The 18270-nt window shown below is 40.7% G+C and overlaps 1 pseudogene; it reads left to right on the top strand.

Annotated features, from left to right (window-relative positions):
* LOC118665777 overlaps positions 1–13869 on the top strand; it is a 61549-nt pseudogene extending 47680 nt beyond the window's left edge.
* Positions 13870–18270: the final 4401 nt, after the last annotated feature.

The following is an 18270-nucleotide window of genomic DNA, read 5'->3' as shown; positions in this document are numbered from 1 at the left end:
AGTTTTGTCCTGTTTCTTTGTCTCCGCATTTTTTATGCTTTCTTGGTGCACCCCCTAGTGGTCTTTGTGTGCAGTCCTCCTGTAGTTAAGCCTTGATTGTTGTAGTTAATACTAGGGGCATTTGACCTCCAGGCCAGCTGGCTGTGAGAATCAGCTGTGTCTGCAGTGGGAAAACTTCTGTCCTCTAGGGAGGTGCTAAACTAGCGTTTGCCTGAGGCTATCCGGCAAATGGCTCTGCGCAGGGCTTGGACGGGGCGGGTGGGTCGCTCGGGCTCGGGATCAACAGGGTGGGCCGGAGAGAGCAGTTATGGCGGCTCTCAGTTCCGACCCTAGGGGCTCTGCCTCACAGAGTCCCAGCAAACGCTGCAAACCTTAGAGAGAAAGCTGCCTTTGAGTTCCGACCGAAGCCAGACAGTCCCGCTTCTCCCGTTTGAGTCTGGGTCCCTAGAGACTCGCCCGGATCTGGAGCTCAGAATCTGAGACTACCTCCCGATTGAAAGCACCAACCGCGCCCTCCACCGCCAGCCCGCTCCAGGCACACTCCGTACCTGAGTATTTCACTTCAGCACTGCGCCTCCTCTGAGTCTGGGTATGATATTCTCTTTCCTCCTAGTTGTAGAATTTCCACTCAGCCAGTCTTCCTGTGGTTCTGGATGATGTCTGTTCCGTCTTTTAGGTGTGTTTTGTTTTGGTTGTTCAAGGCAGCAATCTCCGGCGTTAACCTATGCCGCCATCTTGGTTCTCCTCTCCATAGTTATTATAATATTATTAAAGTCTATTTTACGACCTAGACATTTGGTTGTTGTTTTCAATGTTGTTTATTTGGACATCAGGTCCAGATGATTCTATTGATTATATTCTGCTGTTCATGGCCCACTGGCAACATTGGTTGGATTTGTTTTTTCAAAGAAGTGTCTTTTATTACTATTTTCTTCTTAGAACCTCTATTCTACCCGACTATTGATTTGCAAGATAATCAAATTCCCAGAGGGGAAATAACGGGACACAGAGGAAAGGAATTCTTTGTTCTCAAAGGCTAAATCATAGGACAAGGTACTTAAGCAGACTCTGAATCTAAAGGAGAAAAAAAATTTGGTTTAATCTGAAAAACTGTAATGCAAATTCCCTCTTGTTTTAACAACCATGCTGACATTATGAATCTTTTGCTTCTCATAGCTTGTACTATGTCCCCTTTTGTCCTTATTGAAATGAATAATGTAAATCTGATCCTATTCTGTCTAATGTCAACGTTACCTTTAAATGAGTCCTGAGAAGCAGAAACAAGAGATCCTGGGCCTTGTTAGTAGCAACTATACAGCTCCTTTTCATCCTCTCGAACTCATACCAAATATATTTGGAACAACTTTTAGATGAGCTGGATGCATTCTCTCTTTCAATAGCAAATAGGAAGATCATTCATCATTCTATCCTTTGATGATGGCATAGTCTTACTCTCTCTTTTTTTTTAAATTTGTTGAAAGTATTACAGATGTTCCCTTTTCATTCCCCATTGACCCCTCCACCCTGCACCACCCCCACCCCCAGGCCTTCACCACACTATTGTCTGTGTCCATGGTAGCCATCATCTTAAAGCCAATAATGCCATCAACTAACTGCTTTCAAAAAGAAAAGCCCAAAATGAACTGCCAAATTCAAAATTGTTGCCATGGGCAGATGTGCTTCAGTTTATAGACTGCACAACCTTGTTATTTCATTTAGTTTTCAGCGATATTTTACTTTTCCACCAAAGCTGCTTCCTGAGAAAAATGTTGACACTGTTTGTTTGCATAGGCACCTGAAACCTACCCAAGGTAAAAATGAGAAGACTTTCCATATCAGGCTCCTGTTTTTATAATAAAACCTTGGCTTTGCCATCAGCATGCCAGACACCTAATGTACACCAACCTTCTAATATCAACAAAATGGAAGATCTATGCTTCAGATTTCAAATTACCTGCCTTCCATTGTTGGTTAATTACCTAACTAAGACAATTGATCATTGAAAAGAATGTTCTAAGAAGTATAGCTAACAATTTATTCATTTACACTAAATTCCCCTCAAGCCTAAATTCTATCCTCATGACAAGTCAAAAACTAGCCAATAACATTACTATGACAGATTTCTTCAACCTACCTATGAGAAAACCTTAACAAATCCATGACTTAAATTCTCCCCCTTGGCATTTATAAAGGATATACTTGAAAACATTCCATGGAAAAATGTTTCCATATCTCAAATAAGATTGAAGATATTTAAATATACTATGTTAATTGAATACCTCTATGACATATAAATTCATTTGAAAATTTAATAATAGGAAAAAATGTGTATATTTAATTTAATAGGCAATGAAGACTACCTCAAGGGATTATATTTTTTTACCTTGGAACTCAGAGCTATGTTTTGGGTCAATTGTAGTAGTTTTGCTTGGCCTAATTTTTTACAACACAACTATAATCCACCTATTGTTTGACTCTTATTCTTTTGCTATATTTTAGTGGTTTCTAGCAATTTAGTCTTTATTGTAAATCATTTCAAATCTTTTGGGCAACAGATAAAATCCATTTTATCTATTTCCCAATGGTAAGTAAATGAATTGCACAAAATTTTTTATTTCACCATTCTAGGAATTTGATACAGTATAGCTATAGGTGAAGAGAGAATAAAAGTGTCATGAAAAAGGGGGTGGGGGAGAGAAGGCATAGATAGAGAGTAACAGGGGAGAGGTAGCTTTTCTGCCTAAGAGGAAGAGTGGAAAGACATAGTCTGGTCTATGAAGCCCACTTATTTTCTAAAATGGATTCGAATTTGCACCTACTCTGGATACTGAGCAGTTAAACCTCCAACGGCTACTTTGGACAAACTGTTAACAATTTTTTTTAATGGTGTATGTTTTTTGCTTGCCTGCTTGCTTGTTTGGGGGGTAATTTTTCTTTTCTCTTTCCTCATTGCACCCAGGGTCTCTCCCTAGGCTTGTCCTTTTTTTTTTTTTTTTTTTTTAAATATATTTTATTGATTTTTTACAGAGAGGAAGGGAGAGGGACAGAGAGCCAGAAACATCGATGAGAGAGAAACATCGATCAGCTGCCTCCTGCACATCCACTGGGGATGTGCCCACAACCCAGGCACACGCCCCTGACCGGAATCGAACCCGGGACCCTTCAGTCGGCAGGCCGACACTCTATCCACTGAGCCAAACCGGTTTCGGCAGGCTTGTCCTTCTAAGCACTCTTGAGACCACGAGCACAAATGCGCTCAGTGGAGACTGTCATCAGCCCATCAGTTCCCTCGCTGCCTTCTGTGCCAAACTCCTCTCTCTGACTTGTAATTCCCAGGGCAGAGTGAAATGGCTGACAGAAGTGTCCCTGATGTCCCTTCCACCACTTCAGCTGTGAAGTTGGGCTGTTGCCAGTCAATAAACAGGAAGACAGGCTCAGCTGTTCCAGTCAGAGAGACCCACCCTTTTAAAATAAAACCTGTTGGGGTGACTAGCAGAAGACTCCCCGGTGCTCTGTCAGGGAAAGGTCACCCTCAGAGAGAGCTATCAGGCCACAGAGAGAAATGTATATGCTCCCTTGATCTCACCCATTACAGAATGAGATCTGAGAGACAAGTTTAAGGGAAAAGATTGCAACTAGACTTTAAAAATTGGCAAATAAGCCAACTGATTTCATAGTATAACTGTAGTTGTAATATTGTACAGCTGAAAAGATATCCACAAAAATAAAATTCAGATTATATTAAGTGACAGAATTCTGTGGGTATATGAAAACATTCATTTTCCTGCATAAAGAAGTCACACTTTCATCAAATTTACAAAGAGGTTGACAATTTTCTTTTTTTTAAAAAAAAAAAGGTCCAGAACCTCTCACTGATCTAATCCAATGTCCTCATCTCGTAGAGTTCATCCAATCATAACCATTCAAGTTACCGTGCTGAAGCAGAGTTGCCAGGAGAGGGGTTAGGAAAGATCAATAGCAGGAAAGGAAGTTTTCTAATATATATATAAAAATAGAAAAAATAGCTAGCTAGGTAGATAGATAGGTAGATAGATAATAGATAGATAGATATAGATATAAATATAGATATCTAAAATTCCTATATCGTGAAAGGTAAAAATAACATAAAAGAACAACAACAACAAAAAAGGTTGCACCAGATAGATCAGTAAATACACAATTTTTCTGATCAAAATATTTCAGGCATACTAGTATTTTATGATCATTTTATTAGTTTAGGAGTGCAATTTCTCCAGAGGTACCATATCATTTACAATAGCAAAACCTGCAAATAGGACAAGCTGACATCAGTAACAAGTCTGGATTCTTTTGAATGTTCCTCTCACCAAGAACTCATGGGTGATTCAACACCCTACTCAATCAGTTCCTTGATTTACATAATGCCAATAAACCTCTCCTTTACCTTTTCTCAGCCACCTCCTTCCAAGGCCACAGCCCTAGATTTTGTCATCATCTAGAATACCTCTGTTTCTGACAGCTTTCATTTAAAGTTCTTATCCTGGCAATTACTTCTCCCATTATTCCCTCTGTTGGTTTACACTCTGACCCCTCTACTTCCTTGACACTTCTATTACCCCCATACTCAGCACCTCGGTTTGTTTTCATTGCTTTGTGTTTCCTCAACTCTTTTGTCTTATTGTCCAATTCAACACCTGGCCATGTTTTGACTGATCCAATTGCTCACATTCTGTGTCTCTGTGTTAGTCTGTATTAAACTGTATTAGTCTGTATTAGAAACAGAACTAATGATATACATGTGTATTCTATATTCTATTTATATAGAATTATACATATAGTTCCATATATAATATATACTCTGTATTCTATATATAGAAGTCTATATAACTATACAGAATTAATAAATACCAAGACTTCTATATATAATATTAGAGGCCCGGTGCACAAAATTCATGCACGGGGGTGGGGGGGTGTGTCCCTCAGCCCAGCCTGCACCCTCTTCAATCTGGGACCCCTCGGGGATCGGGCCTAAACCGGCAGTCGGACATCCCCCTCACAATCCAGGACTGCTGGCTCCTAACCACTCTGCCTGCCAGCCTGATAGCCCCCTAACCGCTCCCCTGCCAGCCTTATTGATGCCTAACTGCTCCCTTGTCAGCATGATTGCCTCTAACTTCCCTCTCCCCCTGCTGGCCCAATTGCCTTCCCCTGTGGGGCTGAGGGGACTGGGGGACTCCAGCTAGATGAGGTGGGGCTGAAGGGACTAGGTGCTGCCATCTTGTGGCTGTGTGCACTGCCATCTTCGTGAGGGTGTGACAGTCAATTAGCATATTCCCTCTTTATTGGCTGTGGGTACCACCATCTTTGTGAGGATATAGAATTTATATTATATGTAATTATATATTTATGTAGAATTCTATATAATTATAAAGAATTATATATTCTACCTATATTTATATGTGTATATCTCTATATATCCATCTACAGAGAGAGCAAGAGAGAGAGAGAGATTTACTTTATTTATGGAATTGGCTCATGCAATTATGGAAGCTGAGAATTCCCAAGATCTCTAGTTCCAAGTTGGAGAGCCAGGAAAGCCAATGGTGCAAGTCCCAGTATGAGTCCAAGTCTGAAGGCAGGAGAAGACTGATGTCCCAGCTCAAAGACAGGCAGGCAGAAAGAAAAAATTCTTTTTAAATAAGAATTCTGTCTTTTATTCTGTTAAAGAATTGAATGATTGTTTTTATTTTTTTAAGAACTTTAACAGTTTCACAGTTTTATTGAGGTATGTTGATATATAAGAAAGTACACATATTTTGGAGCTCCAGTGGCGCAATCGATCCCTTCAGTCCGCAGGCCGACGCTCTATCCCCAGTTTCACAGTTTTATTGAGGTATGTTGATATATAAGAAAGTACACATATTTAAAGTGTACAACTTGAATAACCTTTACATATGTATACACCCATGAAACCATCATCACAACCAAGATAATAAACACATTTATCACCCCCAAATGTTTCTTTGTATTCCTTTGTCATCCCTCCCTCTAACCCCTTCACTACATCACTCCCCATCAGTCTTCAGGCAACTATGATCTGCTTTCTGTCACTAAAGACTCATTTGGACATTTTAGAGTTTTTAATAAATAAAATAATATAGAATATACTCTTTTTAATGACTTTTCAGTTATAATTTTGAGATTCATCTATGTTATTGCATATATCAATTGAGTTAATTCCTTTTTGTTGCTGAATGGTATTCCATTGTACTATAGATATACTATTACAAATAAATCTGATATATATAAATACAAGTCTTTATATAGACATACATCTTCAGTAAATACCTATAAGTCAATATCTGGATCATATGGTAGTTATATGTTTAACTTTTTAAGAAATTGCCAAACTGTTTTTCAAAGTAGTTGTACCATTTTTCATTCCCACCAGCAGTATGTGGTGCATGAAAGTGCCAGTTGCTCCACACCTTCCCCAGCACATGGTATGATCAGTCTTTTAAATTTAGCCATTCTAATGGGTATACAGTGGCATCTTCTTGAAGTTTTTATTTACATTTCCTTAATGACTAACGATGAGCAAATTTTCATGTAAATACTTGTCATCTATATATCTTCTTTGGTGAAGTAACTTTTCAAAATTTTGCCCATTTTTAATTTTTTATTATTATTACTTAATTTTAAGAATTCTTTATATATTCTGGATCTAAGTTGTTTTTTTGTTTTTTTGTTTGTTTGTTTGTTTTACAAATTATGTGACTTTCAAGTATTTTCTCCCAATCTATGGATTGTCTTTTCATTATCTTAATGAAGTTCTTAATTTTGATGAAGTTTCTTTCAAAGTTTTTAATTTTGATATAATCCAATATGTCCATTTTTTATGGCTTGGGTTTTTGGTATTGTATCTAAGAAATCTTTGTCTAAGTTTATAGACATTTTCTTTTACAGTTTTAGGTTTTACAGTTACATCTAAAATCAGTTCTGAGATAATTTTTATATGGTATAAGCTATGGTCAAAGTGGGTTTTTTTTTTTTGCATGTGGTTGTCCAATTGTTACAGAATCATTTGTTGAAAAGACTGTATGAACTCCACTGTATTACTTTTGTGACTTTGTTGAAAAATCTTGGACTCTCTAATTTGTTCCATTGATCCATTGTGCTACTTTTATGCCCATACCATACAGTCTTGATTACTATCTACACTAATAAAAGAGAAAAATGGTAATTGGCGTACGGTGCTACCCTTTTCATTGGCTAATCAGGGCTATATGCAAATTAACTGCCAACTAAGATAGCAGTTAACTGCCAACAAAGATGGCGGCTAATTTGCATATGTAGGCACAATGCAGGGAGGCGAAAGGGAAAGCAGGAAGAAGCCCCCTGCCACTGACAGTGATCGGAAACCCAGGGGGGAGCTAAGAGGTGGGGGGCAGGGCAAAGGCGGCTGCCTTTGCCCTGGGGCCGCCTTTGCCCTGCCCCCCCAGCCATGATCGGAGAATCAGGTGCCTTTGCCACCCTGGCCAGTGATAGCAGGAAGTAGGGGTGGAGCCAGCGATGGGAGCTGGGCACGGTCGAAGCTGGCAGTCCCGGGTTCTAGGGGTCCCTTGCCTGGGCCTAAAGCGGAGCCCACGATCGCGGCGCCCCCCGCTGCCACTGAGGGTCCCCGCTGCCCTGGCCGGACGCCTCGGCCAGAGGCGTTAGGCCTGGGCAGGGGCGGAGCCTGCAACCACGGCGAGCTGGGGATCCCCTGCCCAGGCCTGACACCTCTGCCGGAGGCCTCAGGCCTGGTCAAGGGGCCAATCTGGTGATTGGTGATCGGAGGGTGATGAGGGTCAACTCCTCAGGCCTGATGCCTGGGTCAGAGGCATCAGGCTTGGGCGGGGGGTGGAGCAAGCGATCAGAGGGAGATGGGGGTCCCCTGCCCAGGCATGATTCCTGGGCCAGAGGCCTCAGGCCTGGGCGGGGGTCAGAGCCAGTGATCGGGGGGAGATAGGGGTCCCCTGTCCAAGCCTGACACCTCTGGCGGAGGCGTCAGGTCTGGGCAAGGGGCAGAGCCAGCAATCGGAGGGGTCTGGGGGTCCCCTGCCCAGGCCTGACACCTCTGTCAGAGGCGTCAGGCCTGGGCAAGGGGCCGATCCTGCGATTGGAGGGTGATGGGGGTCAACGCCTGAGGGCTCCCAGTATATGAGAGGGGGCAGGCTGGGCTGAGGGACACTCCCCCCGCACACACACCCAGTGCACAAATTTCGTGCACCGGGCCCCTAGTATCTTTATAATAAGCCTTGAAATCAGGCAGTATAAATCCAAAATTGAACATAATCTCTCTTTCAACTTAATCTTATTCCTGTCTTCTTTATTTCCATGAATGGTGGTACCATTTATTCATGCCAGAAACCATAGCATCATCTTGGACTTCTCCCTCCATTCCCACATTTCATCAATTACCAGTACAGTACTTCTCTTCAGCCTTACTGGTCATTCTGGGTCACTACCTTTTAAATTCAATCTCTCTCTCTCTCTCTCTCTCTCGCTCTCTCTCTCTCAGCTTTAAAATTTGTGAGACCCTCACATGGGGCTTATTAAAAGTTAGTTGCATGAACAAATTAATTAGTTAACTTATCACCTGGAATTCTGCAACACACACAAATCAGTCTTTTAACTGGTTTCCCCCAGTCTTGGCCCATTCAATCCATTCTCCTCAATACAGTTGGAGAAATTTTTACAAGTAAATCTAATAAAGTGCATTTCTGTTAAATCCCTTTCAATGGCACCTCATTTCCCTCCAGATAATTTCTGAGTTCCTTAAATTGATTTCCACAGCCCTCATTGACCTGGCCATACTTAGTTCTCTAGCCCCAGCTCTCATCATGCCCATCCTAACGTTATGTTGCATGTTCTCTCATTTTTATCTTAGTGCACACTGTTTGCCTACCTGGAATAACATTTTACCCTCCCTCTTTCCTCTTCCCTTCCATCCGGCTAATTCCTATTCATCCTTCATGCTTTAGCTGAGATATCTTCCTTGAAGCCATCACACCTGAGTTAAATGTTTTTTATATTTGCTCCTAGAGCAACAGGTATTTCTACTTATCACAATATATTATATTTATCTATAACCATAGGATTATTTGGGGGAGCAAGGAATGTGGCTATATTGTTAATCAGGTATCTACTATATTTCCTGGCATATAGGAGGTGCTTACTACATATTTGTTGGATAAATGCTGCATACTCTGACCTACATGGTTTAAACTAAGTATGGCATTGAAAACAAGATTAACATTGTTTCAAAAGCATTGTTCTAATAGGTTTAAAACTCTTTGAACACTTCAACTTAAGAAAGATTTCATTTTGATATATATGCATAACTTTTAAAGAAATCAAAGTATAAAACGGTTTTCCAACTTCAATGTGAGTAGAATCACTTGGAGAACTTGTTAAGAATTTCAGATTTCTGGACCCTATTCTAAGAATTTCTGATTCAATGTATCATAGAATGGAAAAATGAATCAGGTCATTTTAATATGTATTGTATTAATCAAGGTAGTCTATCCTCATAACAAATAACCTTCAAACCTCAAGTAGTTAACACATAAAAGGTTCATTTCTCACTCATATCCCGAACCAAATTGGCAGCTTCCTGTGTAGAGAAGTAGAGACCAAGACTCCTTACATTTTATGGTCCTGTCATCTTGTAAGAACTGAGAATCCTCTGTGGGAAAACCCTATATCTAAACAGAGAGAGAGAGAGAGAGAGAGAGAGAGAGAGAGAGAGAGAGAGAGAGAGAGAGAGAGAGAGAGAAGATTGAGAATGTGATATATTAGCACATGAGAGTGTTTACAGCTATTATGGTAGTGGCTGAACTCAATCTAGAAATCACGCCTCACTGTAATTGGAAAGGGGAATACAGTCTCATGGTATATTCAGGTAGAAAGGAAAATGCTTGAATACAGGTGAACAGTGGCATTCCATCTCTAGTGCCCTTTGCTTCAATGCACTAATCTATGGACCATAGTTTGAAAAAACTTTGCTATGTGGCAAAACTCAGTTCATTTCTTATAAATTCTAAACATGATCATTCATAACACAGTTTATTTTCCCAAGACTTGGTTTTAAAATGTCTTTGTCGTTTCTCTTTAATCCTTATGTTAAAGTCATATAACATGTAAGATGGCTCACGTCCATGGCTTTTCTGCCTTAGGGTGAAACGTTGTTTTCACAGCTTCCATCAACTATTGGCTATTGCTTTAGCTTAAAGAATCACTTCAATGACTCCCCTTTCTCACAGCCTCTGTTGAAGTAGTTCCTTGTAAGTTTCAGGTGTTTTTATTGATTCTTTTCATGGAGCAGGAAAAGGAGGAGATTATGGCCAGGGAAGGCATTTCAGCCCTTCATAAAAAACAAACAACAAAACAAAACCAAGCAAAACAACCCTTAGTAATCAATTCTATTTCTAGATCCCTTTTCACTTGAGTGCCTTTATATCTTTGCATTTTATTTTTCTTTTATGTGAGAGCTCACTTCAAGTTATAACCATTTGATCAATATTTTATTTTGCCCATAAATGATTTTCCTTAGTAACTTCTTAACAACTTACAACTTTGATAAGCTGCCTTCTTAAGTAAACTGCTTTCTGAGGAAGATTACATAAGAAAGTAATTTGTAAAGATTATACAAAAGATTATATAAAAGTTTGTAAAGTTTTCCAAACTGGTTTGGCTCAGTGGATAGAGCATTGGCCTGCAGACTGAAGGGTCCCAGGTTCGATTCTGGTCAAGGGCATGTACCTTGGTTGCGGGCACATCCCCAGTAGGAGGTGTGCAGGAGGCAGATGATCGATGTTTCTCTCTCATCGATGTTTCAAACTCTCTATCCCTCTCCTTCCCTCTCTGTAAAAAATCAATAAAATATATTTTTTAAAAAGTTTGTAAAGTTTATTGTAAAGGTCCTATTAAATATTGTATGCAAATATTTTTGCCCCCAGAATTCACAGTCGGAATAGCATTTTCACACCAAAAAATGTAAACTTTTAAAAGATGATTTTAAGTTTTTTACAGGACTTAGGGACTGCAGAAATTATTTGGATAATTTGAGATGGGGGAGCAGGGTAGGAGAGAAAGTGCTGCTCCTCTTTGAAGTACATGGAGTTCATCTTCATCTTCATCCTCGTTTTGTGCCTTGTAGAAAGAGAGCTGTAAATGAAGCGTAGAAGGTAATTATTCTAAGAAACCAAGGAATCACTGAGGGGGGAAAAGGGGGAAATCGGAAACCCACTGCTTGAGTGTCTTATCAACTCATTAGGAATCAGAGATTTTAAAATTCTGCTCTTTCTAGTCTTGAGTAACTTTGACTTCATCACTCTCTCAATCCCTGCCTCAGTTTCCCCATCTGATAGGCCAGAAAGTCCTGCCCTTACCTATGAACTTGGAGAATCCTAGGTCAGAGGAATTGCACCAAACCTGAAAATCACCTTGAATTCCATTTTAAAAAACAGTAAAGTGGAAGACTGATGAAAATATTGTTGGCAAGAGGAGGCTCTGTCTCCATTTATTAAAGGAATCATTCTTATTCTCGGACCTTTCTCGAATGGCCATGGAGACGAGGGGAGAAGAGGCTCAGCCTCCTGCCAAACCAGCAAATGTTAGCTCTCCTAATGCAATCTAAAGTTCAAAGGATAAGCAGGTGGAGCACAGCTGGGACACAGTGGCAAAGGTTCTGTACAAGAACAGAATTCCCTTAAGCCATGATGAGGGCAAAGAGGCTGGTGAGCTGTGGTCTCTCTCTCTCTCTCTCTCTCTCTCTCTCTCTCTCTCTCTCTTCTGAGCTTACACTCTCACTACCATTGTAATGACTGCAGATGAAAGTTTTAATAGTGTTTCAGGTTAATGTTTCCCAACCTCTGGCTCTTTGGGCCTCACTGGCTCTGGTCCCAGGGGCTTTGTGTTTTGATACCGGTCGTGTGGAGTGGGTTCTGGAGAGCTCAGTGAGGATGGTGGAAATAAACAGCCCTGATCTAGGAGATTCTGCCCCTCACCGACCACTGAGATCCTGAGGTCTGGGAGTCTAACTTTCTCCAGCTTCCATTTTCTCACTGAAGAACGTGGATGGTGCTCTCTGCACTGTTTGTACAGAAGGATGGCAAGACGAGAGGCTCTGAGTACCTTTTAGGAAGAATTTCCCTATGGCTTACCAGTATATGTCAGGCCATATGCATCATATGCTTAGATTGCAGATCTAGAAAGGGGCTAATACTAATGCTATATCTCATATGAACTTCAGGGGTTAACTGTTGCTAATAAAAGTTCATTAGAATTTGCATGATTAGCCCAGCTGGCGTGGCTCAGTGGTTGAGGGTCAACCTATAAACCAGGAGGTCACAGTTTGATTCCCAATCAGGGCATATACCCAGGTTGAGGGCTCAATCCCCAGTGTGGGGCATGCAAGGGGCAGCTAATCAATGATTTTCTCTCATCCTTGATGTTTCTATCTCTCTCTAACCCTCCCTTCCGCTCTGAATGCAATAAAAATATATTTTAAAAAAGAATTTGCACTGTTATAGCCTCTCTTAAAATCTGTTCAAATAGATTTGTTAAAAATGCCCTTACACAGTGAAACAATACAAATTTTTTCTCTTTCGGTTCTGAACAAACAGGCCTGGCTAAAATCAAGGCAGGGCCGCTTTCCTTCCTGGAGGCTGGGGGGCATCTGTGCCCTGCTTTTCTGGTTTCTGTAGACTGACTGCTGCATTTCTCAGCTCCTGACTCCTTCCTCCATCTTCACAGCCAGCAAGGACGGGCAAGTCTTCCCAGCCCTGCCAGCTCGCTTGAACTTCTGCCTGCTCTTCCATTTTTAAAGACCCTTGTGGTTACATTGAGGCCGCCCAGAAAACTACTTACCTATTTTTGCATTAAATTTTTTTAAATTGTGCTAAAATATACATCACATTAAATTTACCGTCTTAACTATTTATAGGTATACAGTCGGCAATGTTAAGTATATTAGCATTGCTGTGCCTTTTCTTGGTTATAAAGGAAATCCAAGTCCCTCTAAAATATAAAACACACCTCCGATCATTCTTGGCTAAAAAAGGAAACAGATTCTGGAATCTGTGAGCCTCAGTCTGCAGGGTACTCGGAACCCCCGTGGGGGCGCCTGCGAGCTGGTGCTGATCCTGCAGGGCCAGAGCCTGGAACCTGGAGAACCGAGAGGCGCAAGGAGACCAAGTGCGGGCAGGCGCTGGGAGATGCCGGCTGGGAGTTTGACATCAGCTTCACCTCAGTGCAGAAGAGGGCAATGCAGACCCTCTGGGCAGTGCTGGATGCCTTGGACCACATGTGGCTGCCTGGGGTGAGGACGTGGCCTCTCAATGAGCGGCTCTGTGGGGATCTGACTGGCCTTAATAAAGCAGAAACTGCCGCGAAGCATGGCGAGGCCCAGGTAAAGGCCTGGAGGTGCTCCTAGGATATCCCACCACTGATGGAGCCCAACCTTCCCTTCTACAGCCACATCAGTAAGGGTCGCAGGTATGCAGACCTCAGTGAAGATCGGCCACTCTCCTGGGAGAGTCTGAAGGACACCCTTGCCAGAGCTCTGCCCTTTGGGAATGAAGAAATAGTTCCCCTGATCAAGGAGGGGACATGGTACTGATTGCAGCCCATGGCAACAGCCTCTGGGGCCTTGTCAGACATCTGGTGTTGCGGGGGAGCTTTCTGAGGAGGCTGTCATGGAGCTGAAACCTGCCGACTGGTATTCCCATTGCCTAGGAATTGGACAAACTTGAAGCCCATCAAGCCCATGCAGTTCCTGGGGGAAGAAGAGACCACACTAAAGCCATGAAGGCTGTGGCTGACCAGGGCAAGGCCAGGAAGTGAAGGTAGCAGGCTGACAAATTTCCCAAGGACACCTCCCTCCCACCCCATTCCTCTGCATCGCTCCTGTGCACAGGTCACACTGCCCATATCTGTAGGCATCTTAGGTTGTAGCTGCAGATGGGGACGGGTGGCTCCCAATTTTGGTTTAGCCATTTTGTCTCCTGCACCCACTCCCTTCATGCCATCTCATCAGAATGGCACCTCTGGGGCACCGGTCCTCACTCTAAACTGAGGGAAGACTCTTACCTAAGAGAGTCCGGAGGTAGTAACTCTTATTTGCTAGTGCTTTGTTTACTACTAAGGACCTGCTGGAGTAGGGGGGTAGGGAGGAGCCATGCTAAGGGGCGACCAATGAGGAGAGGTGAGAGAGCCTACCTGTGTTCCCATGAGCAGTCCTGTGCTACTCTGTGGTCAGGTGACTGTGGGGCGGGCTCTGGTCATTGGAGATGAATGAGTGGTGATTCAAACAAACATTTCCTCCCTGACCCCTGAAACGCTGGCTCCAGAGTATTGGGATCAATCCTGACTGTTGACATGTTGTATTTACTTTTACAAAAAAAGGAAGTTAAGTTATCTAAATATATAAAGCTCTCGCTGGCGCCAATCCCACGTGTGTGTTTCCATCTGTCATTGTCAATGGTGAATTTGGTTGACGCTTCTATTATAAAGGGCGAATAGTGATATTAAAATATATCTTCTAATTAATTTCCTTTAAATGTGCACAAATTCATGCACCAGGCCTCTGGTATAGACTAATACAAAGCAAACACCCTTCTGGGGTTTCTAGTCGTGGTTGTACTATTCCCCCATGTGGCCATCACAAAAGAAGCCATTCCTCACACTGTGGTGGGATGAGCTCCTTGACTCTGAGATGTACGAGTCATCCTGCTGTGTGTTCTGGAATCCTGCTCCTGCCTCATTGTTTCCTGGATGTGAAATGCCTCTTAAACATGTCCAGGGGTATCTCTCACTGTGTCTGAGTTCTGAATCCTGTTCCCGTTGCGTGGCCCTGCCCCTTGCACCCAGTATGCATTTTGAGCATAACTACTAAGTCTTTTATTTCCAGATCAGTATAACAAAGGAGTGATGTGCAATAAAAAAAAAAAAGAAATTGATGCAGAAATTACAAATTATTGAGAAATGAATGGCCCTGTGGGGTGTGAGCAAGGAAAACTTACAGCCTTAAATATAGTTATAAGAAAAATTAAAAATAAAATTAAAAAACAAACTAGTCATTCATTACAAGAAAATTTTGAAAAGAACACAAAAGTAAAGAGGAAGTATTGTAAAAGTAAAAGCAGAAATTGATGAAACAGAATATAAATATAATAGACTTTATCAATATAAACAAAAATGAATTTTTTAAAAGAATAGTAAAATAAACTTTCAGCAATTCTCATAAAGATAAGAAAATAAACCTTAGAAAAAAGAAAGTGAACAAACTAAAGGTCTAACAGTAGTTTATTTAAATTATTAAAAATTATATAAATTTTATACCAATATGTTTGAAAATATAGAAGAAATGGATGACTTTTCAGAAAAATTTAAATTTATATGTTGATTTAAGGAGGTAGAAAACGGAATAATTCAATAACTATAAAGGTAATTGAATAGGTAATCAAAGATCTATCCTTTAAAAGGTTCATTTCAGACAGTTTATAGACAAGTTCTACCAAGCTTTTAAGAAATAGATAATTCTTATATAAATTATTCCAGGAACAGAAAAGATGGAAAACATCCCTACTTGCTATACAGTCATACATATATATATATATATATATATATATATATATGCACCTCTCACAATCCGGGACCCCTCAGAAGATGTCGGAGAGCCAGTTTTGGTCCGATCCCACAGGCCAGGCTGAGGGACCCCACTGGTGCATGAATTCATGCACTGGGCCTCTAGTATATTATAAAATCGAGATAATTCTCACAAACGCTCATCATAGCCAATTATCAATTAATCCCATAATTATAAGGATATCTCAATATTAGAACATCTTTTCATGTAATTTTCTACATTAACAAATCAAGAAATTAACATTAATGAATATTTTTAAAATATGCTCAAATTCAATTCCTATTTTTCATTAACATTAATAACAGAAAAGGAAGAAAACACCCTTAAGTTGATAAATAACATCTGCCACAAATTCAGCCATAAATTCAGAACAGGCAGTGAAACTGCTGGAGCATTAGAAGCAGTCGCACTGAAGTCAGGATGCGGAAAGGGTGTCTGCATCAGCTCCGCTATTCAATGTGGTACTAGTCTTCGAGCCCGAAGACAAAGAAATAAGTCACAACTACTGGGGGAAAGTAGCAAAAGTGTCCTTATATGTTCCTTTACAAATTACACTTTAACTAGAAGTTCAAGATAATTACTTAATCTATTGGGATTGATAAAGAAAATTTATAAATTTCAACAGATTTCAAATCAGCATATAAAAATCATATTTTCTGTTTGCTCTTAAAATAGAAAAAAAACAGAGATTCCTTTCATAACAGCAATGAAAATTGCAAATTACTTCAAAGGCAATACAATAAGAAATGTTCAGTATCAATAAAAAGAAAATAAGTCCTGAGAGTTGCTATGTTTCTAAATGGGGACATTTAATATTATAAAGACACCTATTATCTGTTAATAAACTAAAAACTATTCTACCTAAGAGCAAAATAAAGTAACAGAGAGAGAGGAAAAGACAGAGAGAGAGAGAGCAGTGAGAAGGAGTTTTCCGCAACTCCCTGCAATGATTTCAAAGAATCTCACAAGTCAAGTCAAAAAGCCAGACACAATATAGTGTACTATATTGTATGATTCAATTTCTGTAAAGTACCGAAACAGGCTGACTGAATCTGTGCTCCCAGAAGTGCCGCTGTAGAGGGGGTAGTGACGGGAACAGAGCATGAGGAGGAAGGAGATTCAGGGTGCTTGATCTGGGTGCTGAGCCTCACGTTTGCATTTGGTTTTCTAAAATTCATTGAATGCTACTCTTTTTTTTTTTTTTTAAGCAGCATTCTTTTTTTTTTTAATATATTTTATTGATTTTTTACAGAGAGGAAGGGAGAGGGATAGAGAGCTAGAAACATCGATGAGAGAGAAACATTGATCAGCTGCCTCCCGCACACTCCCCACTGGGTATGTGGCCGCAACCAAGGTACATGCCCTTGACCGGAACCCTTGAGTCCGCAGGCCGACGCTCTATCCACTGAGCCAAATCGGTCAGGGCTGAATGCTACTCTTAATGCAGTTTTCCATATGAAAACTACACTCGATTTTAAGTTTTAAGAAAGAAGATAGCATTATTTCCCCATCAAATTGGTAAACATTTAAAAGTTGATAATCTCCAATGTTGATAAGGGTAATCAAAGCTCCCATCCGCTGAGGCTGGAAAGATGAATTTTAGAAACAAAACTAGGAGGTATCTTTTAAAAGTTATTGATTTTCATTTCTTTTGATACAGAAATTCCACTTCTATGTAAACTCATCCTATAGAAATAGCTACACATGCACACTATGCTTGAGGGCCATTTTATGCAGAGAAATAACCAATACAAAGTACAAAAATGGAAAACGCATGGCACTTAATGGGCTGGGAAAAGAATACTTGGTTACAGTGTGAGAACTGAAGGCACGGGGCAGCCTTGTTGGATGTCAGCTGGGAACCTGTGCCTTAGGTGACTCAAATGTGTTGCTGCTCTGTGCATGTCCATGCATGGCTGTAAAGGAGTCTTGAGTATTGTTCTGTTGGGGGTGGTGGGGATCAACTGTATATACACATAGTTTTGTTAAAAAAAATCAAACAGTGCCAGAGGCTTTTACAACAAAAACACACCATTATCCTACCCCATCCCAATCCATCTCCCTCCCGCACCACCCACCACCACCTGGTTCCCTTCCTCAGGGCAACCAGTGTCTCTGGTGTCTTGTATTTCCTTCTAGAAATATTCCAGACAGGTACAACACAAACACACTTTTACATACACTTCGCCAAATACTTGGAGTCCTGCTTTTTTCACTTAACAATATATCTTGAAGGTTTTTCAGTGTCAGTACATATAGGGTTGCCTCAGTCTTTCTGATGGTTGAATAATAATCCATTGTTTGGAATACTATTGGTTTAACTCTATTGTTATCCTTTAGGTTGTTTCAGCCTTTTGCTATTTCAAACAACATTATCATAACTATCCTTGAATATGTGCAAATATACAGAATACATTATTTTAAGGAGAATTGTGGGGCCATAAGCTGTGTGCATAGATACGTCCTTTTTTCCCAGCATAGTAGCATGTTAAATCCGTTTTCCCTATGACACATGTATAAATATTGTTCACTGCTAAGCCAACTGATATGCCATAATTACATTTATATTCTTGTGCAAATTTTTGTTTTACCTGGAG

Source organism: Myotis myotis, unplaced genomic scaffold (genome assembly GCF_014108235.1).
Source record: "Myotis myotis isolate mMyoMyo1 unplaced genomic scaffold, mMyoMyo1.p scaffold_m19_p_11, whole genome shotgun sequence".
In the NCBI taxonomy this organism is placed as follows: Eukaryota; Metazoa; Chordata; class Mammalia; order Chiroptera; family Vespertilionidae; genus Myotis; species Myotis myotis.
This window is presented reverse-complemented; position numbering and strand designations above follow the sequence as displayed.